Source organism: Anabrus simplex, chromosome 1, assembly GCF_040414725.1.
Source record: "Anabrus simplex isolate iqAnaSimp1 chromosome 1, ASM4041472v1, whole genome shotgun sequence".
Taxonomy (NCBI): Eukaryota; Metazoa; Arthropoda; class Insecta; order Orthoptera; family Tettigoniidae; genus Anabrus; species Anabrus simplex.
In genome coordinates this window covers 1,226,315,744-1,226,341,401 of record NC_090265.1, presented here as the reverse complement: position 1 = coordinate 1,226,341,401, position 25,658 = coordinate 1,226,315,744, and the positions used below count along the sequence as shown (strand labels likewise).

Below are 25,658 nucleotides of genomic sequence, written 5' to 3'. Positions count from 1 at the left end.
TTACGTCGCACCGACACAAATATTTCTTATGGCGACGATGGGACAGGAAAGGACTAGGAGTTGGAAGGAAGCGGCCGTGGCCTTAATTAAGGTACAGCCCAGCATTTTCCTGGTGTGAAAATGGGAAACCACGGAAAACCATTTTCAGGGCTGCCGACAGTGGGGTTCGAACCTACTATCTCCCGAATACTGGATACTGGCCGCACTTAAGCGACTGCAGGTATCGAGCTCGGTAATATGCAAGCTTAGATGGCTCACTATTTGCTAGTGAGCTAACATTTTCCCTGTGATTTTGTGTTCTTTTTCCCTAGTACTTTCAATGACTGTTTTTCTGTTAAATTACTGCTTCCTATATATGAAGACATTCTGGTTTAATGACCGTATAAATGATATAAATGATAATTATGAGTAAAGGAGTGGAATCAGAGGTAACGCTTTTTGTGGTTGATGTTTTTCTCTATAGAGTAAGAAATAACTTACAAGATTGTGAGCAACTGAAAAATGACCTCGATAATGTTGTGAAATGGACAGTTGGTAATGGTATGTTGATAAATGGGGTTAAAAGTCAGGTTGTGAGTTTCACAAATAGGAAAAGTCCTCTGAGTTTTAATTACTGCGTTTATGGGGTGAAAGTTCCTTTTGGGGATCATTGTAAGTATCTGGGTGTTAATATAAGGAAAGATCTTCATTGGGGTAATCACATAAATGGGATTATTAATAAAGGATACAGATCTCTGTACATGATTATGAGGGTGTTTAGGGGTTGTAGTAAGGATGTAAAGGAGGGGGCTTATAAGTCTCTGGTAAGACCCCAACTAGAGTATGGTTCCAGTGTATGGGGCCATCACCAAGATTACTTGATTCAAGAACTGGAAAAAAAAAATCCAAAGAAAAGCAACTCGATTTGTTCTGGGTGATTACCGACAAAAGAGTAGCGTTACAAAAATGTTGCAAAGTTTGGGCTGGGAAGAACTGGGGAAAAGGAGACGAGCTGCTCGACTGAGTGGTATGTTCCGAGCTGTCAGCGGAGAAATGACGTGGAAAGACATAAGTAGACGAATAAATTTGAGTGGCGTCTTTAAAAGTATGAAAGATCACAATATGAAGATAAAGTTGGCATACAAGAGGAAAAATTGGGGCAAATATTCATTTATAGGAAGGGGAGTTAGGGATTGGAATAACTTACCAAGGGAGATGTTGAGTAAATCTCCAGTGTCATTTAAATAATTTAAGAAAAGTGTAGGAAAACAACAGATAGGGAATCTGCCCCCTGGGTGACTGCCCTAAATGCAGGTCAGTATTGACTGATTGATTGATTGATTGATTGATTGATTGATTGATTGATTGATTGATTGATTGATTGATTGATTGATTGATTGATTGATTGATTGATTGATTGATTGATTGATTGATTGATTGATTGATTGATTGTATTACAATGTATTTTTCTAATATTGGAAACTTTTCTTACCAGACAATGTAGGGACTCCATACTACAAAAAACGAAAAATTAAGCAATTTTCTCAATTGTGCCGAAAGCTGAAGGACTAAAGGGTCCGGAAAGGTTTCAAATTGCGAGTCTTGGACAGCTCCATCAAACTTTAAAAAATTGGGTGAGTTGGCCGTGTGGTTAGGTGTGCGAAGCTGTGAGCTTGCATCCGGGAGATAGTGGGTCCGAATCCCACTGTCGGCAACCCTGAAGTTGGTTTTACGCGGTTTCCCCATTTTCACACCATACAAATGCTGGGGCTGTACCTCATTTAAGGCCACGTCCACTTCCTTCCCAGTCCTAGCCCTTTCCTGTCCCATCGTCCTCATAAGACTTATCTGTGTCGGTGCGACGTAAAGCCACTAGCAAAAAGAACTTTAAAAATCGAAAATCTCTTCCGGCGTAAATTAAGTTTCGGAGAAAGAGTCTAAAATCGCTTGTTTCTTTACTTGCATTCTTTTTCATTCAAATCCTAGCTAAATTAACTTATTTACATAATTCTTCCTGTAATGTGTTCCTTAGTTCAATACCCTCAGGCATTTTCTGATTTTTTTGAAAAATGTCCACACCGAATGTTATAAGGGCTTAAGTGAATCAATGCTTTACTCACATTAGCGCTCGTAGTGGCAGAGAAAGGCAAACTGATAATCTAATCGACCGGATAACGATGATTGTGAAAAGGAGTGTAATTTTTAGGAATAAATAAAGAATATATTCTCATACTTTATGATATTATATTTATCTAAAATTCGTAGCTCATATCCCTAGGATGTTTTCAACATTGAGTTGCTTGCCTGAAGGGCTAGAACTGTGGAATTTTATGTGTGTTTGGAAATGCGTTTTTTGTTGTAAATATTTCGGAAAGTCGATATGATGTTTCCGTTCTTTGACATGTAATTCCGTTTACGTTATTATTATTATTATTAGTATTATTATTATTATTATTATTATTATTATTATTATTATTATTATTATTATTATTATGTTCGCCTCTGTGGTGTAGTGGTTAGTGTGATTAGCTGCCACCCCCGGAGGCCCGGGTTCAGTTCCCGGCTCTGCCACGAAATTTGAAAAGTGGTACGAGGGCTGGAACGGGGTCCACTCAGCCTCGGGAGGTCATCTGAGTAGAGGTAGGTTCGATTCCCACCTCAGCCATCCTGGAAGTGGTTATCCGTGGTTTCCCACTTCTCCTCCAGGCAAATGCCGGGATGGTGCCTAAATTACGGCCATGGCCACTTCCTTCCCTCTTCCTTGACCATCTCCTCCGATCTTCCCATCCCCCACCAAGGCCCCTCTTCAGCATTACAGATGAGGCCGCCTGGGTGAGGTACTGGTCATCCCAGTTGTATCCCCGACCCAGAGTCTGAAGCTCCAGGACACTGCTCTTGAGGCGGTAGAGGTGGGATCCCTTGTTGAGTTCGAGGGAAAAACCGACCCTGGAGGGTAAACACATAAAGAAGATTATTATTATTATTATTATTATTATTATTATTATTATTATTATTATTATTATTAGTAGTAGTAGTAGTAGTAGTAGTAGTAGTAGTAGTAGTAATCGTAAAGGAAGCGCGTGTATAAAACACAGGATTCTTTTTGCTATTTGCTTTACGTCGCGCCGACACAAATAGGTCTTATGACGACGATGGGATAAGAAAGGCCTAGGGATGGGAAGGAAGCGGCCGTGACCTTAATTAAGGTACAACACCAACACTTGCTTGGGGTGAAAATGGGAAACCACGGAAAACATCTTCAGGGTTGCCGACAGTGGGGTTCTAACCCACTATCTCCGGAATGCAAGCCCATAGCTGTACGCCCCTAACCGCACGGCCAACTCGCCCGGTCACAGGAGAAGTAAAAATGTAGATAATGAGCCTCATTATTCAATGTTCCTGGTTAGACCACTAAAATTACCGAGGGAATTGCTGTGGAGAAACACGGTAGTAAAAAGCAGTACGTCACAGTAGTTAAGAAGACACTCAATTAGCCACTACAAGGTCAACGATTAGTGTCGCGAGAAGCACGGGAGCTCTTTACCACCACAACACGATCTAACCCCACTCCCGCCTTCACTCCTACCTGCCACACTCTCCATTTCATCTGGCAATAGACATCTCGACAGTCTTTCTCCCGTAAGGCTCCTCGCTGTCCGCTCCTCGGTAACACTCGCAGGTATGTGAGAGATCTATGTACTCTATTTCTTGGAAAATAATTTGTGCATAATATGCAGTAATTAATCTTTAATGATGTCCAGATCTATTTTTGGCGAGATAATAGTGTTTATCTTCTGGTATGGACTAGAACAATTTTGTTATTTTTTTGTTATTTTTATTGGCCTGCTCAGCCTTTTCCTTTGATTTGACAACATGAAAGTGAGATGTGAACGCTGCTAGTAATACAGTTCTTTATACAGCTAGTCCCTGTGATAAATGGAGTGAAAATGTTGCTCATGTGGTCAGCGGCGTGTTCGTTTCGGTGGACTTGGCAGACTGATATATAATAGCATCTTCTGGCTCATTGAGGAACGCAACAGGAAACTACCTTATTCCTCACTTCCCTAGTAGATCTCTTCAGTGATATCTAGACTATTTATAACAGTTGACGGTCAAGCTATTGAGGATCTAGCCAGCCTTCGAGCTGAAGACTCAACATACTTTCTTTAATGCTTCATTTCGTTCTCAGGGGTCGTCATATACCGCCGGTGATACACACACATCATTCTGAGGGGCCGTCATATACCTACCACCGGTGTTACACACACGTCATTCTCAGGGGTCGTCATATACCACCGGTGATACGCACACATCGTAGTCAGGGGCCGTCATATACCACCTGTGATAAACACACGTCATTCTGAGGGGCCGTCATATACCATCGGTGATACACTCATGTCGTTGTTAAGGGCAGTAATGTACTACTGATGGCACATGCCTTGGTACAGATTCGTTTTTCTCTGACTTCTGAGCAGATTTAGTGGGTATTTTACTCATTCTTTGACGAGGCGTAAATAACGTAGTTGCTTAGCTGCAGGCTCATCATCTAGACGGCCAATGTTCAATTCCCGGTCGATCACAAGTTGGAATTTTTTCCTGGCGTCGGGACGTACGGCCCAAATCCTCCTGGAAAATCCCAAAATAACCCAGGTGGCTTCAGCAACCCTAGAAATACCTGGATAAACCTGGATAAAGTATTTTATTTAAAACTTATCAAGTGCCCAGGAGTCATAGCGAGTAGTGTATCTATCAGTCACTCCTGGTGGCAATATTGTGGGACGTACAGTGACGAGAAATGACTCCGGAAATCATCAGTAATGACAGGAAAACTTGATGAGCGTACAAATATCTCCAGCCTTAACAATTGTGATAATGATTACCTTAGAAGCCCACTGATTTAACTTTTTGTGTGCTGTAACTGCATCTATCAACACAGAAATTTGAAACACATTCTATTGTGAATTACAATAACTTGGGTAGCAAAACGTAATAATATATTACATATATCAATTATTAAACAGTTTCTATTCAAATATTGTTCATGGGCCTCAGATGCCCAGCGTTGATAATACTAAGGATCAATTTTTGAAAAATAATTACATATTAACAAATTTATAAATTTTTAAATACTACTTAATGTTTTTTCTGAAGTTGACGATTTTCTGATGTAATTTTTCTGCTTCGACCGAAAGGTAAACATGTTCAAGCGTGATATACGTGATAGCTCTCTTGAAACAGTGATTGCAGAATTAATTCAATTTAGAAGAAATTGAAATGAAATCCATAGATTTGGAAGTAGTATCTTTTCAACCGTCTTTGTATACAACTATCACGTAACCCGTATAACTGATGCTAAAAACAGCTTTCTTTGTGGGCATTTAATATCTCACTGTTGGAAATGCGTGTAACGAAAAGTATCTTGGTATTGCTGTAGTTAACGCTCGTACGGAGACCTGCTCTGTCAATCAAGATAACCTTTATGACGAAAGAATACAGATCCCGGCTGTATCACCGATGAAAAGAAGAAGACAGAAGAAACGTCGAAAATACACTGTCAGTGCTATTCATGTATCATTCTTATATCCACTACAATAATACGGTAGACAGAAAACTCCATTTAGGCAAGGAAGAGGAAAAAGATCTCCTCGGCCAGCGTGTTATTGAGCAGGTTACGGATTTTAATGACCTGGTATCTGTCAAAAAAGACCCATAAAATGACCCAAGAGTCCTCAAAAATGACCCCAATATTACTAAGGAAGCCACCTACTGAGTAAGAATATTGAAAAAGGTATGTAATTCGCAATTGTGCGATTAAAATTTCTAAACATCTCGAAATAATAATAATAATAATAATAATAATAATAATAATAATAATAATAATAATAATAATGTTGATGCAAAAACACGCTAGACGTATTTTAGCTCCGTGTTTGACATGAAGTTCCTCTTACAACAAATTAAATGCAGACAAGTATTATAGAAAGTTACGTCATTTCACAGCTCCCACTGTGAATCAGAGGTAGAGTCGAACTCCAGATCCCAAGATAGCGGCTTCATACCCGGCAGAGGTAGTCGGATTTTTGTAGGGCGGAAGAAAGTCCATTCTACTTTCCATGTCGTACGATGCTGGCATGTAAAATATTTCTGGTGACACACTTCGTGTTTACCCCACAACATTAATTAAAACTCAACCAGAGACACTCAAGGGAGATTCGGTTGACTCTCCTATCGAGTGGGTATAGAGTAAAATGAAGCGTCTAAATTCACGATCAAGAAGCTAGATGGCGTCAAATTAAAATACCTGTACACGGTAGCTGAGGCCATACGATTATGATTATTATTATTATTATTATTATTATTATTATTATTATTATTATTATTATTATTATTTATTACCTCATGTCAAAGCGTACAACTTCCGCAACTTGTTGAAGTGTCGTTCTAATGTTTGATGGTATTCAGATGCTGTAAAAATGCAGACAATTTATAATGTAAGACACATAAAACTGAATTAAACTAGATATTATTGAAATGAATAGCTGAAAAGGGCAGTACAATGATGCAAAAAGGAAGAAAATACCTAAAGTAAAAGTTGGCAGAAAATGACGAGAAATGACCTGAAAAATTATATATATTGTAAGGTCAAGAAATTCCCATTACGAATACGTGCATTAAAAATTAAATGAAATAAATTAAGCCACCTAATGAGCTTATATAAAGAAAGGTATTCATTTCGATTTAATGCCTAAATTATATGAAATCATAGATAAACATTACAATAATTATTTCTCAGAAATATATTTACTACAAAGGAAAGCAACAAAATTGAACTGAATGATAGCTTCTGATTCCTGGAAATTAGTAGGGCATAGTTATTTGACTTAATTACTGCAGTACATCTTGATAATATGGAGTCAACGAGCTTGACAAAGTGCTCCCGTGAATTTTTTTCTCCGCGCTGAGACAATTCTATGTGGAAATACATCTTATTGCTGCAGGCTGTTTTCCGAACACGTCCATCCAAGTCTCCCAAAGATGTTCTATTAGTTTCATATCCGGACTCCGGCTTGGCTATTCCAGTACGCTGACTTTCTGCTTAACCTTGGTTAGGATCACTATCGTGTTGAAATATTCATTTACCCGGCATATTATTTCTTGTACGAATCATCACGTTGTATATTAGCAACCTTCTGTATTTGGATTGGTCCTTATTCCCATCAATCTCGAACGGATGACGAATACCACTTATGGACAAAAATCACTATACCATGATGCTCACTTCTCCATGCTTCATAGTGGTTACTTGATGTCTTTTGTCGTTTAACTTTTTGCTAGAGCATCGAATATACTTCAATGGAACTTTTGATAACACACTAAACAGAATTTCTTCACTTCAGAGGTCGGTCCATGATGCAAATTTTCGCAAACTGCACTCTGGATTTTCTATTCTTCTCACTAAGGAATGATTTTAAGGAAGGACGCCCACCATTAATGTTTATAGTTCGACCATAGAAGCATGCATCTTCAGTCCATGGTTCCCTTCCAGATCTTCTCCGTTAATGACATCATTATGACACACAATATTTGGACATGTGAGCAGAAGAACACGTATCCGGCTTTTGCATGCTCGGCTTTCTGGTGATCATTGTCCGTTCAACCCCACTCATGGCGGACTTTTCTTGATATTTCTGATCCACTCCAACGGTCTGAGCACAATTTTACAATTTTGACTTGAGTATATCAGCCACTGCAAAGAGATTTTACGCTGATTTTCGACCAAATTTCTTTACACGCTCATATCAACAACAACAACATCGAAACTTTTAATTAAATATAACTAATCGTCCGAGTAAAGTTTATTTAACAAACGAATGTCATTTGCTATATTTAAATAGGACAACGTGTATATTCGTCAGTAGAGATGGGCTAAAACGTGATTTTTCGTTCACCAGTGAAGCAGTGAGGGTTCGTCTTCGATCACTGTGATTTTATCAGTGACACAATAACAAGAGGCGATTTCTAGTTGCCAGTGAACAGAGGCCAGCAGCAATTTTGATACTGGGAGTGATATCTTGCTGCGCAGTCTCTGTTACATCGTATGTGTTCAAGTTATCAGCTGTTTTGAAGTCCTAGTGAAATTAATTACGATCGAGGGATGTATGGGTGTCATAATAATGAAGGCGTAAGATATTGCGGGTGCATTAAAAGTGGGGATGAAAGTATTTTCCCGCTTGGTATATAAATGTTGAGGATATGAGTTAGAGTTAGAAGCTGTCATTATAACTATAGTACGGTAAACTCTAAATCATACTTTAATTAAGAATATTTGCATTTTTTTGAACGTTTTAATTATCATTTTCATTTGAGAGCATATAAATAATAAAAATAACTGATGAGAGTATGTGAACAAAATAACACCACCGGTACATTGTAATGTGATCATAACCTCACTCTTTATACATTTCACAGCATGGTTAAAGTGATTCAGCAAAAATCATTCATTTAAAGTACACTTGAGTCAATAATTACTATTCGTGAAACTGGTGCAAGAGCAGAGCCATCAGATAAAACTAGGTAGTGACAAATAATTGTTTTGTGGTGCAGTAAATTAATCACCGCTCGATTTTTGTATCACCGTTTAATGGAAAATAGATTGAATGGAGTGCTCGTTATTTTTATACATTTTCCTTTCTTGTCAGCAGAATGCATGACGAGGCTCACAGCGAAGACTCCAGCGTTATCGTCTTGAGAATGTGTTAGTTTAATTGAACCATACAAATGTTGTAGCAACGAGAAAGTGTGACACATGGTTTTGGGTCATATATCCGCGAGGTTGCTTTCGGGAAGTGGTGGGTTTCGAATCCCACTGTCGGCAGCCCAAAAGATCGTTTTTCATGGAACACATTTTCATAGCAGGCAAATACTGGGGCTGTACCTTGTTCCCTTCCTTCCGAATCATAGCACTTTCCTATCCCATTCGCCCCATGAGATCTGTCTGTGACAGCACGACGTAGAAAGTATAGCAAAATATGTTGTAGTCAATGTGTACATAAATTTCATTTAAGGGAAGACTGAATTTTAGAATTAATAGTAACATTGACAATACTTGTAAATATTTTCAGATCAAAGATTGTAACTGTTTTGAGCAAAACTGCAATACAGTACGTGATCTAGGCCTACGTCTTAAAAAGGTGTTCTACTATTCCTGCCACTATAAAATTAATAATAATAATAATAATATTAATAATAATAATATAGTAAAATGTGTGAGGCCGATGACTTCCACGTTTGGTCCTTTAAAGGATTTATCTTCGTGATTAGCAATAACACAGTTAAGTTCATTAATATATATATATGTGTGTGTAATGCAGATCTCTACATTCGTAGGACTAGAGGGTTCGGACCCCATCGTCAGCTGTCCTCAGATTTCCCCTCCCCCCTGTGGTTTTCCATTTTCATTTCTAGACAAACGCCGGGACAGTTCATATTCATAGGGTACAACCGATTCCTTCCATCTTCTTACCCATTTCCCTTTACCATCATTCGTTTTATATTCATTTGCTCCTCAACTGCAGCTGGCGTCAGAAAGGACATCCAGCCGTAAAAGCATGGCATATAATTCCATCTCACCTCATTCCCGACACCGTATCAGGAAATGGGACAAAGTATTAGACATATTTAAGGGATTTTATATAGCCGAGGGAAGAATTAGACATACTGTATATAGGAGATTTGATAGGTGATGCAATTGGCTTTACGTCACACCGACACAGATAGGTCTTATGGCGACGATGGGATAGGGAAGGCCTAGGAGTTGTAAGGAAGCAGCCTTGGCTTTAATTTAGGTGTGAAAATGGGAAACCACGGAAAACCATCTTCAGGGCTGCCGACAGTGGGGTTCGAACCCACTATCTCACGGATGAAAGCTCACAGTTGCGCGCCCCTAACCGCAAGGCCAATTCGATTCTAGAAGGTATCTCTCATTTCTGAAATTTTCTTCCTAAAGACTCTTTCTTTTCTGCATTTCTCCCTGTTCCATAACCACTTCTTTCGAGAATTTGTGTACCACATATAGCCACAAAGATTGGATTTTCCGTTTTCTTGCCGGGTCAGTATCTTGTGATTCGGACCCTTGGATTCATTGATGCATTTATAGGATGTTATTCCTAACAGAAATTGTTATTTTATGGAATACGTAACAAAGCTCCTCATTTAGTCCCAAGCGGAAGATGTTGCTTCTTTAACCTTCGAATCCAAAATTTATTTGAGGAATCTTCTTTTACTTTTATCAATGACTGGATCCGTTACCCCTGTCAGAATTTTCGTCACATAGAAACACACTATTCTGACAACGTACAATAATGCTTTAATGTGGCTTGAATGCGGACAGACTTGAATTTTTAATTTCAGTGACAGTCTGGAATCAATCTCCATCCTTCTCATACATTCTCCTAGTGCCACCCTTTCGTTCAAATGGTGGGGGGTTCCCAGATATTTAAATTTCTGACAGCGGTGGATGTTTTCAAATTTAGTTACATTTCTATATTATTACTAGCTGTAGTACCCGGCGTTGTCCTGTTCGTTTATGAATGTTTACTTTTAAGATTAGTATTACCAGTTAGTTATGTGTGAAGTACATTTTTATAGAGTTCCTTTTTGGGATATTGATTTATACCATATATTATGTAGTTTTAGAGTTATTAAATGTGTTTGATTTCAGTCCGACTCATTGGCTGAAGGATCAGGGTTAAGGCGTTCGGTTCAGAGGGTCCCTGGTCGGGTATTTTAATCGCATCCGATTTATTCTTCTGGCTCGGGGACTAGATGTTTATGTTTGTTCCAACACTTTCATCTTCATAGTCAGACAACATATACATTACCAACCGCCACAGAAACACGCAATAGTGATTACATCCCTCCAAATAGGGTTGACGTCAGGAAGGGCATCCGGCCGTAAAACAGAGCCAAATTCACATGTTCGGCCCCACAGATGGTGGAAAAGTGGTAGAATAATAATAAAAAGATGTGTTTCATTTCAAGTTTTAGATTACCTTGTGGAAAGTCGAATTTACTGGGAAGTATTTGATCCTTTCAAAAAAATAATACGTGATAACTACATATATTTATCAGTCGCGCTATTCATATGATGTACACGATTTCAACTGTCTTTGGGACTGTCACCAATCAGCCTCGTGACCCCAAAAGCAGTGGATTCAAAACTAATCTGTCATTTTAGACTATTTACTATTAAACCCCGTTCAGCCTCCCGTTTTAATGGAGGCGTCACAATTCGTCTCAGGGACACATAAGTAAAGGATTCGACATTAATACTGGTTATTTTCTATTATTTTTAACTGCCACCCCCCTCCCATTCACCACCCCCAGCGGGGTTGGTATGTTTCTTCTCCATATTTTTTTTCCGAGATGGTAAGTCATATGTGTACCAAGTTTCGTTGAAAGCTATTCTGAAATATACCCACATACTCCCGTATGTATGACTTAACCATCCAGAGTGTTAGAGTTCAACTCAGCTACCTCGTAAACGAAGGTATTCGACATTAATATCAGTCATTTTTGTTTACTTTTATACTTTATCACCTCCGCTAGGAGTGCAAGGGGTGTTTTAACCAACAGTATTTTGTTCAGATAGAATTGTAAGTCATATGTGTACAAATTTTGTTTGAGGGTTATGTTGGAAGAAACACTCATACATCCGTAATTTCGGTCAATTTTGACAATTTCTTTTCCACCCCTTCTCATCTCCATGCCGATGGGGGATGAAAATGGACTTGAACGACGTCCTGAATGTCACTATGCTTCTCAGTGACCACGAAAACTATGGATTCGAAAATATTTTCGATTATTTTTACTTCCCAGCCCATCCCACCCCACCCCTAGTGGTGCTAGGGTTACCATACCTTCTCGCAGTTTGTCTCCTGACAGTAGGTCATAAGTGTGCCAAGATTGGCTGAAATCTCTTCCGTAGTCCAGAAAAGTACGGATTAAAAACAAATATCCGTCGTTTATAGTTATATTTCACCCCCTTCCCTAGGGCTTCTAGTGGTGTCTTGCCCCCACAGTATTTTTTCCAGAAAGCAGGTAATATTTTCACCAAGTTCAGTGGACACCTATACTGCAACATACATACAAATATCCATAATCTCGGTCATTTGGACATTTTCATTTCTTCACCCCTTCTCATACTGGGGTTCAACTTGGACTTAAACTACATCCGGAGTGTCACTATTCATTTCAACGACTCCGAAAACTATGGATTCGACACTGTTTTCGATTATTTTTATATTCCACACCCCTCACTCGCACCCCTAAGGTTGCTAGGGGTGTGTTACCCCCACGCGGTTAGTCTCCTCACAGTAAGTCATAAGTGTACCGAGTTTGGTTCAAATCGCCGCAGTAGTCCTGAAAACTATTGATTCGAAACTATTACTGGTCGTTTTTCTTTATATTTGCATTTCCCCACTTCCTTAAAGTTTCTAGTGGTGTCTCGTCCCCACCAAGAATAATGCCCGAGAGGATTCATCGTGCTGACCACACGACACCTCGTAATCTGCAGGCCTTGGGGATGAGCAGCGGTCGCTCGGTAGGCCTTGGACCTTCGAGGCTGTTGCGCCGTGGGGTTTTGGGGTAATATTTGCACCAAATTTAGTTGACAGCTATGCTGGAAAAGGTACACATACATTCATAATTTCGGACATTTTGGTCATTTTATTTTTTACCCTTTCTCATCCCCTATGCCAGGGGCTGAACTTGAACTTTAAAAAGTTCCGCAGTAGCACTATTCACCTCAGCGACTCCGAAATCTGTGGATTCAACACTATTTCCGAATTTTATGCCTCACGATCCCCCCCCCCCCTCACGGTGCTAGGGGTGCCTTATCACCACGCTGTTAGTCTCCTGATAGTAAGTCATATGTGTACCAAGTTTGGTAGATATCGCATCATAGTCCTGAAAACTATGGTTTCAGAATAGAATCAGTTGTTTTTATGTATATGTATATTTCAATCCATACCCTAAGAGGGTAGTTCCCCCAGCAGCATTTTTCACAAATAGTAAGTAATATTTGTACCAATTTTTTTCATTTTTTCTCACCCCTATGTCAAAGGAAGCGGAACTTGGACTTAAACAATCCGAAGTGTCACTGTTCATTCCAGTGACCCTTAAAACTTTGGATACGACCTACTTTCGTTTATTTTATACTCACTCCTTCCTAATCCCCCACCACAAAGGGGGCTGAATTTGGACTTATAAAAAGTCCGGAGTGTCTCTATTCATCTCAGCGACCCTAAAAACTGTGGATTTGAGCCTATTATCTTGCTATTAGCTTTACGTCGCACCGACACAGATAGGTCTTATGGCGACTATAGGACAGGAATGGGTTAGGACTGGGAAGGAAACGGCCGTGGCCTTAATTAAGGTACAGCCCCAGCATTTCCCTGCTGTGAAATGGGAAACCACGGAAAACCATCTTCACGGCTGCCGACAGTGGGGTTCGAACCCCCTATCTCCCGAATACTGGATACTGGCCGCACTTATGTGACTGCAGCTATCGAGCTCGGTGACTCTATTATTATTATTATTATTATTTTATTATTATTATTATTATTATTATTATTATTATTATTATTATTATTATTATTATTATTATTATATCTCACTCCCCCCTCAACCCCACCCCAAGGGGTGCTAAAATTCGACTTAAACAAACTGGAGTGTCATTATTCATCTCAGCGCCCCCGAGAACTATGGATTCGACAATATTTTTGGATATTTTTATATCTCACTCCCACTCCCCCCAAACGAAATGGGTCTGAAATTGGACTTTATAAAATCGGGAGTGTCACTATTCACCTCAGCGACACCGAACACTATGGACTGAACACTAATTTGGATTAATTTTAGATCTGCATCCCCTCGACACCCCGTCGACCCCCACTCATAAGGGATAACAAAATCCGGAGTGCTACTATTCATATCAGCGACCCCGAGAATTATTCGACACTATTTTCGATTATTTTTGTATCTCACTCGGCCCCCCGCCCCCAACCAAAAGGGGCCTGAACTTGGAAAAAAAAAAATCCGGAGTGTTACTATTCATCTCAGCGACCCCGAAAAGTATGGATTCGACGTTATTTTCAATTTATTTTATAACCAACCCTCTCGCCCTCCCCCACCCACGAGGTTTGTCTCCTGACACTAAGTCACAAGTGTACCAAGTTTGGTTTAAATCGCTCCAGTGGTTTAGGAGATGTAATACATACATACCCACGTACAATTACATTTATGTATATATAAATATATAGATTACATAGACTCGCCGTTGGTCGCTGGGAACCCCCAGTTACTCTTCGTTAGAAGTGGGTGATAATTCGTGTCATTCCACTGTTGATATTCTATATTTTTGACAGTTTCTTAAATATTTTACACATCTAATACACAGCTACATTTTTTATAACTGGGCAGACTAATCAAAGTTGGTCTTATGACATGAAGGTACATCTCGATCACGGCATTTTGGATTGCTATTTCCAAATAACAGGTATAAGAATGAACCTCCTATCAGGAAAGGTAGTTTGTAATCATGGCGGCTTTGCATCCTCCTATACACAGCATTTATTACCGGACTACCATGATATAGCGTAAGCTGCTGTCACCTAGCGACGATCTGTCCATCAAGTCGATCCACTCTTGGTGCGGTTTTGGAATTTTAATATTACATAATAATAATAATAATAATAATAATAATAATAATAATAATAATAATAATAATAATAATAATAATAATAATAAAACTACCTATCCGAATTCATTCAAACCAGTTCGCAAATCCTCTCGCAAGTAATGAGAACAAAATATGACATTAACAGCAAAATCGGTCAAGTAGTTTTTAAGTAGGCCTATATTACTCTCAAACGTACCAACATCCTATTATATATATTATGACAATTAGATTATGATGTTATTATTGTTGAGCTCCGTGGCTCAGGCGGCAGTGCCCCGGCCTCTCACGCTGGGTTTCGTGGTTCAAATCCCGGTTACTCCACGTGAGATTTGTGTTGGACAAAGCGGAGGCGGGACAGGTTTTTCTCCGGGTACTCCGATTTTCCCTGTCACCTTTCATTCTAGCAACAATCTCCTATATCATTTCATTTCAGTAATCATTCATTAATCATTGCCCCAGAGAAGTGCGACAGGCTTCGGCAGCCGGCACAATTCCCATCCTCGCCGCTAGATGGGGGCTTCATTCATTCCATTCCTGACCCGGTCGGATGACTGGAAACAGGCTGTGGATTTTCATCATCATCATTATTATTATTATTATTATTATTATTATTATTATTATTATTATTATTATTATAATGGCTGAGTGTAACTTAACCTCTTTACGTCGTTTTGATAAGTGAAATCGAGTTATGTAAGATTTGCTCTCTAACACTTGTCACTAAACCCGTGACGCACGTGTGACTTCAAGCACCTTCAGTTAACACATATGTCAAACATAATAACTTCTCAACAATCTTACGGCTTCTCTTTAAGTCTTGTCTAGATATTCTCTTTTTTTTTCAATTTCAGTGATTGATTAATGACTCTGACTCCGCAGTTGAGAGAGAGAGAGAGAGAGAGAGAGAGAGAGAGAGAGAGAGAGAGCTAAGCTTTGAATCTCAGGGTCTTCGTAATGCTCATCTGTCTTTTACCTTCCATTCAGGAAACGGCACAAAATCCGTCCTCCTCCCGACTCATGTTACGTAGGTGCGTAAAACATTGCAGTGAGTGCAGTTAGCGAGAAACACGATGGTCTAGTTTCAGAGGCACAATGCTTTGGAATTGGACAGGAGATGTGTTCATGATCCGATCTACTGAAAAGAGTATGTTGCATTGTCGATAGCTTAACATTATGATAGGCCTAATACTGACCATTGCTAAAACAAAAATTGTAATTTCGAGTGTAGGCTGTGTTCTATACAGAGTGATTTCCAACAATGTGTACAACTAATAAACGCTGAGAGTTTCGAAGCATGAAATGAGCAATTGCGTTGCGCATGAGCAAACCCTGTTATGTCCATGTGAGTAGAATGGCAGAATGCTGGGAAGAAAAAAAAAAAAAGACATATTTCAATTGCTAAACTGCAGACAGATATGAATCTTGTCATACATTGTTTGTGAACACATTTTGAAATAAAATGGGAGTGTACTAAAGACTATCTATCAAGGACACATATCAGAACGCTAGAAGTTTGGATATAACAAATTTTGCAGCTGTACGGGAGACGTAACACAGTTTGCGTCTGGCAGATTAGGACTGCTGTGAAACTGTAACAAAACATTAACATAATAAATGAGGTAATAAATAAGAAAAGGTATTACATCCATTATTACCATTACATTTTATTCCGTTGTACCATTTTGACTGGATGTTTCAATTACTTTAGCACAATATTCTTCCTCTTCTTGTTATTCTCTTCATCTGTGTACCCTCCACGGTCGGTCTTTCCTTCGGACTCAGCAAGGGATCCCACCTCTACCGACTCAAGGGCAGTTTCCTGGAGCTTCAAACTCTGGGTCGGGGGATACAACTGGGGAGGATGACCAGTACCTCGCCAAGGCAGCCTCGTCTGCTATGCTGAACAGGAGCCTTGTGGGAGGATGGGAAGTTTGGAAGGGATAGACAAGGAAGAGGGAAGGAATCGGTCGTGGCGTTAAGTTAGGTACCATCCTGGCATTTGCCTGGAGGAGAAGTGGGAAACCACGAAAAACCACTTCCTGTATGGCTGAGGAGGGAATTGAATCCCCCTCTACTCAGTTGACCTCCCGAGGCTGAGTGGACCTCATTCCAGCACTCGTACCACTTTTCAAATTTCGTGGCTGAGCCGGGGGTGGCAGCTAATCACACTAACCACTACACCACAGAGACGGACTAGCACAATAATCAACATAAACAAATACATGAACAACGTTGATTGCAAGTTTGAAAGTCTCGTTGAAAATTAATTGCACCTTAAAACACAGCATCATGCATCCTAAGGATACCTGAAGGCCATGAAACTCCTCGCATCTGTTTAGAACACATTCAGGAGCTTGATTACTAGTCTTGTCGGTAGAAGAGGTATAGAGAACTAGCAAGGTGCAGAAAAGCTAGATTTTCTTTCCGATGGCTGTAACTGGTTTTAGAAACGGGATGCACAAGAACAACAATATCAGTTATAAACGTGGGTGTGATTAATTACAAAACTACAGTATATTTTGTACCGGTTGTTGACAGAAAAATCACTTTGCATGCGTATGATTACACATTTGTCGACCGTTTACAGAGTGACTCCTTCCTCCTATTCCAATAACGTCTCGCTCAGCGCTAAGACACGTCGTTATTTGTTGTACAAAAAGTAATATGTACAGGAGACAGTTGATGGGAAATAACGTTTGCTATAGTTTTAGGTAATCACAAGTATCAAAGGTACAGTTACTTACAAAAAATAAAAAATAAAAGAACGCATATTTTGTATAAGTTCCTTGTAGCTCCTCTTTTGTCAGGAAAGATTGGACCTACAGATAAAATTCTTGTTGTGGGTATCCACAGGCGTTTGTATATACATGAATTATATTTTTACAATATTTAATGTAAGGTATCAGAAAATGTTAATTGCGAGGAACGTACAATACCATGCACTCAGTTTATTTTTATTTTGCGCGACTATATAATCGTCCATCTTCAAAGAAATACTTTAAGGTTGTTCGTATAAACCTGGCGAATACCTAATATTTTTAAGATAACTGCTCCGAAACGCGAGAAATATATCTGAATTCGCCGTGATGACAGGATACGTCCAGAAAGGTTGAAGCATTAGAAGAAGAGAAGGAGAAAAGAAGAAGAAGAAGAAGAAGAAGAAGTAGAAGAAGAAGAAGAAGAAGAAGAAGAAGGGAGTTGACTGTGCGGTTAGGGTCACGCAGATATGAGCTTGCATTCGACAGATGGTAGGTTTCAGTCCTACCATAAGCAGCCCTGAAGATGGTTTTCCGTGGTTTCGTCGCCAAAAACCTTCAATGTGTTAGTGCGAATTTAAACTAGCCTAAAAAGTAGGAAAAAACGAAACAAGCAGGACGTTCCTTCAGATATCCACATCCGGAAAAGGCATATATATATTGGTTCTTGAATCTTGGCACTGGCATTGCAAAATCAGGATTTTTCTACTTTCTATTTTTTTTGTGCTATTTGCTTTATGTCGCACCGACACAGATATGTCTTACGGCAACGATGGCATAGGAAAGGCCTAGGAATTGGAAGGAAGCGGCCGTGGCCTTAATTAAGGTACAGCCCCGGAATTTGCCTGGTGTGAAAATGGGAAACCACGGAAAACCATCTTCAGGGCCGCTGGCAGTGGGGCTCGAACCCACTATCTCCCGATTACTGGATACTGGCCGCACTTAAGCGACTGCAGCTATCGAGCTTGGTCTTTCTATTTATTTTCTATTCTATTCTATTCTCACTCAATACTTCTCGAGTTGTCCTGCTTTCACATCCATAAACCAGTGTGTTCCTTACGAATGATTTTGAAAAATACTTCCCAGCCTGTATATTATTCATATTTTTCATCCTATTAATTTTCAAAATTTATTGGGATCGGCACTTGTTGTGGATTTGGCCCCATTTTATGACCGGATGCCCTTCCTGAGGTCAACCCAATCAGGAAGGATGCATTAAAAATGCATATTTCTATAGTGGTTGGTAGTGTGGTGTGTTATATCTAGATGACCGAGCGAGGTGGCCGTGCGGTTAGAGGCGCGCAGCTGTGAGTTTGCATTCGGGAGAACATAGGTTCCAACCTCACTGTCGGCAGCCCTGAAAGTGGTTTTCCGTTGTTTCCTATTTTCAAACTAGGCAAATACTGCGATTGTACCTTAATTAAGGCCACAGCCGCTTTCTTCACACTCCTACCTCTTTCCTATCCCATCTTTGCCATAAGACTTTTCTCTGTCGGCGCGACGTAAAGCGGGTTTTAAAATATATTTAGTTGAAGGAAAATGTATTAAGACGGACATAAAATCCCAGCCTCCAAGCCCAAGAAGTCAACTATACGCAGTTAAAATCGTCGCCCAACCGAGAAACGAAACTAGGGCCCTCGGAACCGAAGGCCATTACCCTGACCGTTCAGTCAAGCAGCCGGATCACTACGTTCATGTGCTTACTGGTCAAACTATCTTTTATAATTTGCTTTACGTCGCACCGACACAGAAAATTCTCATGGCGATGATAGGGTAGGAAAGGTCCAGGACTTGGAATGAATTGACCGTGGCCTTAATATAGGTACACCCGCAGCATTTAGTGGTGTGAAAATTGGAAATCACGGAAAACCATCTTCAGGGCTGCAGACAGTGGGGCTAGAACCCACTATCTTCCGAATGCAAGCTCACAGCTACGTGACAAAATAATTTTCTTTGTCGTGCAGTAATTTTTTCTTTACTAGGGCTATTCTTCTCTCCGCTTCCATCATCCATCTCTTATTTCGTGTTATAATGGAGATTCAAGGCTGGATGATCTTCGTAATGCCACGCGATTTTTTTTTTTTCTGTGAACATTTAGCCCCTTTCTTTTAGTATGTTTCGAACGTTGTGGAAGACCTTGGGTAGGAAATCAGGAACTGAACTATCGTACATCGCAATATTTGGAATAACTTTTGCTAGCTGTTAAAATGTTAAATAGAAACATGGTCCTGACATATATCTCGACCAAAGGTCGCTATGTTGACCATTCAAGCAACTAGTCAGACTGACTAAAGTGTGAATGAGTGAAAAGCTAACGCTGAAAATCAACAGTGAAAAGTAACTTATCATCCAGTTTCATACTTAACACCGTTTCTAAAACGTTAGCTGAGCACAAGGAGATTCGTGTGAACATGTAACACCACGTGAAACTGATATTATGAACATGCTGCCGGTGTAGAAAAGAATTAAAATGGCATGAAATCACTGAATTCCTACTCTACGCACTGTTACAACCAAGTGTTGTGCATTGGAATGTTGTAAGTACCTTCTACGACAAAAATAAATACTTTATAAGCCGTCCGTTCCTGAACGGAAGCGGACATTCTAAAACGTGAGGTAATAATGAGTTATTTGAATGCCGGAACGGACGAGATACTTTTAAAAACTTCCAAAGTTTTGACCTACGTTATATTTAGAGTCATCAGGCATTATGTTTACTTTTCATAGTAAGGGTGTATAGAGGAAAGTAGTCACTCTGAGGTACACTATTAAACCGTATTAGACAAGAATTAGAATGTCCAACTCGTTGGCTGAATTGTCAGCGTACTGACCTTCGGTTCAGAGGATCCTGGGTTCGATTCCCAGCCAGGTCGGCGATTTTCATAGCTTCTGATTAATTCTACTGGCTCGGGACTGGGTGTTTGTGTCTGTCCCAACACTCTCCCCTTCATATCAGACAACACACCACACCACTAACCACCACAGAAATACGCTTTAGAGATTACATACCTCCATATAGGGTTGACATCAGGAAGGGCATCCGGTCGTAGAACAGGGCTAAATCCAATTGCGCGACGTAGTTCGCACCCGCGACCCCACTATTGTGGGAAAAGCGGTAGAAGAAGAAGACAAAACTTTTTTTTTTTTTTTTTGCTATTTGCTTTACGTCGCACTGACACCGATAGGCCTTATAATGACGATGGGATAGAAAAGACCTAGGAGTGGGAAGGAAGTGGCCGTGGCCTCAATTAAGGTACAGTCCCAGCATTTTCCTGGAGTGAAAATGGGAAACCACGGAAAACCTTCAGGGCTGCCGACAGTGGGGTTCGAACCCACTATCTCCCGAATACTGGATACTGGCCGCAATTAAGGGACTGCAGCTATCGAGCTCGGTGGAAGACGGAACAAGGCTTAGAATAATAATGTTATAGGCTGTACGTCCCACTAACTACTTTCACGATTTTCGGAGACGCCGAGGTGCTGGAATTTCCCACAGGAGTTCTTTTACGTGCTACTAAATCTACCGACACGAAGGTGACGTATTTGGGTACCTTCAAATACCACCGGATTTTGCCAGGATCGAGGCGACCATTATCAGAATAGTATCCTACATTCTGGGAATTCGGCACTCAAACCGACCCTGAATTCACTCACCCTACAGCTACAACACCTACCCAAACCGATCTTCCTAATTGTGAAACTTCTCCAGTAACATCCATGTCACAGCCTGAAATATTTTCTCCCCCTGTCAGCAAAAATCCCCCCCCCCACACACACACACAACGGAACCCGCACCACTCACACCACACCTCGCCCAAAATCTTCTCTTTTAGTCATGTGTTACAACTGTCTCCAACTGCACCATACTGTTGCTAACTGCCCTAACGAGACTCGCTGTAACAGATGCGGCGATCATCATCATCACACCAACTGCCCAGTCGCTCTGGAACAGGCCACGTGCGCAAATTGTAAAGGGAATCAGGCCACTTCCTACCCAGGATGCCCATTTGTCAAGAAGGCAATCAAAGCCCACTACATTGCGAACAAGCACCTCCGCCACTCTCAACCATCCAACCAACAAGCACAATCGCTATTAAACCTAAAGTTTAACACCTCTCTTACGTACAACCTTAACTGCCAATCAAAATCCATCCCCTCCATAGAACTTCTAAAATGTCTCCTCTCCTTCTTAACCAGTACAACGTAACCCACTTACCCCAACCCAAAACCACTTCCCACCCAGAAGCATCGTATGCCTATCCAATAATAACAACAACAACAACAACAACAATGTCGTACGCCTAACAAACTCCTCTAGACCTCTATCGCCTCCAATTCAAACACCCACACACCCCTCGTTCACAAATAAATGGTCGCCACCACCGCATTTCAAATACTATCATTCGCACCTGCTCCTACCTTCCCCGAAATACTGGAAGTTAGGGCATAAATGCTCCAGTCGTTAGGAGCAATCAAAACATCGCCACACCTCACCAGATGAGGAAACGTTGCTGTCGAAAACAGTTGCACCAGGCAAAGGAAATTTCTTCAGTTGTATTGGGACAAAGGACCTAAGGAAGGTCGGCGGTCCCAAAATACCAATTGAACCACGCGATCCCCCTTGGAGGGGAGGGAGGTCGCGCTGTGTCGCCACCAAGGAGCTCGAACCGTGAAAGAATGAGAATAATTCCAGTTAAGCGTTATACAGGATATTTCAGTGGTTATGATACAGATATTCGGGGATGCTGGAGAAGGGCACACGTACGAAGCATGTTTTCAAGTAAGTACTGTTTTTAAATATGGCCACTGCAGCGTTTCAATCGTCGTGCAGAGCATGCGCGCTCAGTACGTACATCTGTAGGCAAGCCACAGACGCCATTGCGGAAGCATTCGCCCATATTTACGTTTGTTTGTGCTGATTGAAAATGCCTCTGACGATTAACGGTCCCGCCGAGTGTGAAGTACGTGCTGTGATTCGACTTTTAAATGGAAAAAGCGTGAATGCCGTTGAAATTCATCGGTAGATTAGTGAAGTGTATGGAGAACATATTATGTGTAAAGGAATGGTTAATTAATGGCGTATGGCCTCCGGAGAAACCTGGTGCAGGTCTTTTTGTAGTAGACAGCCTATTAGGCGACCTGTATGTCTGTGAAGATGAGGGCCCTACCTAGGCTAATGTTGAATACGCCACACACACCCAGCCCCCGAGCCACTGGAATTATCCAATTAAGGTTAAAATCTACAACCAGGCCGGGAATCGAAACCGGGACCCTGGGAACCGAAGGCCAGTACGCTGACCATTCAGCCAACGAGTCGGACAAAGTAATGGTAAGAAAATGGGATAGAGCATTTAAAGAAGGCCGTGCTAATGTCCACGGCGAGAAGCGTAGTGGGCGACCGTCTGTCATTACTGAAGACTTGGAGCAAAAAGTTTATGCAAGGGTTCGAGAAAAGAGATGCTTTACGATTTCGTCATTAAGTTATGAGTTGCCTAAAAGTTGAAGGAGTGTTCTTTATGAAATTGTGTCAGGACGCTTAGATTATCGGAAGTTGTATTCACGCAATCCAAAACAAGCGGCTTGTCATTCTCACAAGGGAGATTGTTTTGCTCCATGTCAATGTGCGATCTCACACGGCTAATCGAACCCGAGACCTCTTCGCTTCATTTGGTTGGGGACAATTTGATCATCCTTCGTGCAGTCGTGACGTAGTGTCCAGTGACTACCACTTGTTCCAGCGCCTGAAAAAGAATTTAGGAAGTCAACGCCACGACGGTGATGATGACCTAAAAAAGGACCGCGCGACAGTGGCTGGCACATCAGGCGGCAGATTTCTATGCGGATGGAATTCAGAAGCTGGCTTCACAATATGACAAGTACCTTAATATGCCTGGAAATTACGCTAAGAAGTATAAGGTACGGGCTTAGATCTAAAAAAGAATTGTTTAAACATTTGCATTACTTTTTTCTATATCAAAACGGCACTTAAAAAACACGCCTCGTATAATTTGAGATAGGGAACCCCGATCCGGAAACGACTCAGTCGCTGCAAGTAAGCCAAATTTGTTTTGGGATGCTTATGAACATCGGATAAAAATACCTTAGGAAACTTTGCACCGTGGGAGCTGGCCGTGCCTTGCATTCGGAAAATGGTGGGTTCGAATCCCACCGTCAGCAGCTCTGAAGATGGTTTTCGGTGGTTTCCCATTTTCACACTAGGAATATTCTGGGGCTGTACTTTAATTAAGGCCATGGCAGCTACTTTCCCGATTCTAGCACTTTCCTATCCTTCCGTCACCGAAACCTTCGTTAAACCAGTAGACAAAACGAAAAGCGAAAAGAATGAGTGGCAGATTCATTTACCTGAACTGCGTTACAAAGGCATTTACAACAGTTGTTCAAAATGGCGTAAACCATCGTTGATGAGGAGATATCAACATTGTATTAACTTCCGACACATTCCATCGAACAACTTGGCGTCATTTTAACGATGTTACGTGCGGAGATGATTCTTGCCAAGAGACAACACTCTTCACATGATCCCAGAAGATGAAGAAGAAGTAATCAATTGGGATGAGATCAGGTGAACGAGCTGGCCACGCGACAGGAGCTTCTTTTCTTAACTACTTGTAAGGGAACGTCTGATTAAGCTGAAGTGATCACGAACAGTATGTCAAAGTGGGCTGAGGCCTCATCACGTTGAACCCTTATGTGCCGATAAACCTGTTACCTACGGAAAACGGCTTTGTGGAAGAACGTGCAACTGAGGCATTTCTGGTCCGGGATATTCTCTCTAGAATGGATACTGGTGTCTATCTCTAGCATCCCTCAAAGTCATTATCATCATTGAAACACTCTATATAATTACGTATCGTAAGTATTTTTTCGACGGGCTGAAAAGCCATGAGAGTATAGGCGTGCTCGATTCACTCGGATGGACGTCCGTTATATTCAAATTCACGAAGTTGGAAGAGAAGAAGATGAAGGTTCAACTCATTGGCTGAAATGTCAGCGTTGGACTTTCGGTTTGGAGTGTCCCAGTTACCGACCGATGCGCAGATTTCAATCGCATCTGATTAATTCTTCTTGCTCGGGGATTGGGTATTTGTGTTTGTCCCAGCATTTTCTTATTCATACTCAGACAACGCACCACACTACGAACCACCAGAGAAGCACGCAATCGTGATTACATCTCTCCGTACAGGGTTGGCGTCAGGAAGGGCATCCGGCCACAAAACAGGACCTAATACACATGTGTGACACAATTCGCACCCGCGATCCCACAGATGTGTAAAAAGCGGTATAATATTATTATTAATAATAATAATAATAATAATAATAATAATAATAATAATAATAATAATAATAATAATAATAATAATAATAATAATAATTTGAAAATCCACAGCCTGTTTCCAGTCATTCGACCGGGTCAGGACTGGAATGAAGGAAGCCCCCATCTAGCAGTGAGGATAGGAATTATGCCGGCTAATGAAGCCTGTCGCAGGTCAGGCTGAGTGGCTCAGACGGTTGAGGCGCTGGCCTTCTGACCCCAACTTGGCAGGTTCGACCCTGGCTCAGTCCAGTGGTATTTGAAGGTGCTCAACTACGTCAGCCTCATGTCGGTAGATTTAGAAGCACGTAAGAGAACTCCCGCGGGACTAAATTCCGGCACCTCGGCGTCTCCGAAGACCTAAAATAGTAGTTAGTGGGACGTAAAAGCAAATGACATTAGTAAGCCTGTCGCACTCCTCTGGGGCAATGATTAATGTATGACAGATGAAATGATTATTATTATTATTATTATTATTATTATTATTATTATTATTATTCTTATTATTATTATTATTATTATTATTATTATTATTATTATTTTCTTGGTTTTAAGTCCCACTAAGTACACTTACTGCTTTCGGAGACGCGGAGGTAACGGAACTTTTTCCCTCAGGAGTTATTTTACGTGCCAGTACATCTATCTATCTATCTATCTATCTATCTATCTATCTATCTATCTATCTATCTATCTATCTATCTATCTATCTATCTATCTATCTATCTACCGATAGGAGGCTGACGAATTTGAGCTGCTTCATATACCATCAGACTGACCCGGGATCGGAACCCGCCAGCTTGACCTCAGGTCAGCGATCTACCACTTGAGATACTCAGCCTGACGGGGGATT

At 40.8% G+C, this 25,658-nt stretch overlaps 1 protein-coding gene across 1 annotated transcript in view; it reads left to right on the top strand.

Moving 5' to 3' along the window:
• The first annotated feature begins 3,604 nt into the window (after positions 1-3,604).
• Positions 3,605-25,658, top strand: part of LOC136858214 (very long chain fatty acid elongase 7) — a 156,701-nt gene continuing 134,647 nt past the window's right edge. The window contains exon 1 of the mRNA XM_067137598.2: positions 3,605-3,658. The gene's annotated coding sequence lies outside the window, so the exon portion shown is untranslated. The remainder of the gene's footprint in view (positions 3,659-25,658) is intronic.